The sequence below is a fragment of the Alligator sinensis genome, unplaced genomic scaffold, assembly GCF_000455745.1.
Source record: "Alligator sinensis unplaced genomic scaffold, ASM45574v1 scaffold1086_3, whole genome shotgun sequence".
NCBI classification, from domain to species: Eukaryota; Metazoa; Chordata; order Crocodylia; family Alligatoridae; genus Alligator; species Alligator sinensis.
This window is the reverse complement of record NW_005841975.1, coordinates 56,400-57,609: the sequence shown is the minus strand read 5'-3', so window position 1 is coordinate 57,609 and position 1,210 is coordinate 56,400.

Below are 1,210 nucleotides of genomic sequence, written 5' to 3'. Positions count from 1 at the left end.
CCTCCCTCAGCCACCCGCCGCGCCCTTCTGCGCCTGCGCGCCCCGCTACGAGGCTCCCGCTCTTGTTCGAACGGGCGCGCTATCCGCCGCGCATGCGCGCTCCGCCGGAGCAGCGAGTTGGTGGCTAGACACACTAGCACTTCCTCTTCCGAGCGCACGTGGGGGTGCCGCGCTGCTGGTAGTCCTGGCCAGTTGGGTTAAGCAGGGGCAGAGGCGGGTCGGGCCTCGTAGCTCTGCCTGTGGAGTCAGGTCCGGGCCCGGCACGGGGAGCCCTAGGTTGCGCTACCCGCCTGTGCCAAGACTCACTCCATAGCGATGTATGGGGCAGGGTCCTATGCACCCCCGCAACTCGGGTTCAGCCGCAAGTGGCTAGGCTCAACGCGCACATCCCTGGGCGAAGGTGGTTCCCGTTCCTGCCCTCCTATGTGGGCGAGCTGCTTGGAGCAAGGGCTGCCTGCCCCGCTTGCTTCACCAGCGCAGTCAAAGTGCGTGACACCCCCGCCGGGGATCACATGCCAGCGGGCTCTGGGTCCTGCCCCGACCCGGAGGAGTTTTGTTTCCCTGCAGCCGGCTGTGCCTGTAGCACGGGTGTGACCTGGGTGTGTAGCGATTGCACGTCCTTGGAGCGTAATAAACAGGATCTCTTGGCTACTGGAGCAAATTGGTCCTGTGTCCGCGGAGCGCATCTCGTTCTTAAAAACTGGGTTTGGGTCAACAAGAAGCAAATCTGATTTCTGTAAACCATGGTTAGACTCTCACAGGCACAAATTCTAGTCACCACCGTCCACTGCCCGCGTCTACACGAGATGCTAGAAGCGCAGTAGACTAATTAGTGCTTCACGGCGAGAGCTGTGCTAGTGAGCAGTAGAATTGGCCTGCTGCGCACTAGCGTCACCTACAAGCGGGAGCTACTGCGCAGTGTTGTGTCAGAGTGAAAGCCACGCGACTGCAGTAGAATTAAGTCTGCTGCCAGTAGCGTCGATTGCAGCGCATTAAGTCAGTACTTGTCGCTTTTCCTAAACTCAAAGCTCTCTAATTACACCGGCACCCAGGAGTCACACAACCGCGCCCCAACCAGTCTGCGCACGCGCACAGACAATCCCTGCCAGCGACAAACATCAGACTGCCCTCTCTCCATTGGAGGACTTCGGCTTGCATCACTTGCGAGGCGCCGATTGGTGCCTTGCGGTGGGGGGGGGCGGGCTTGCGC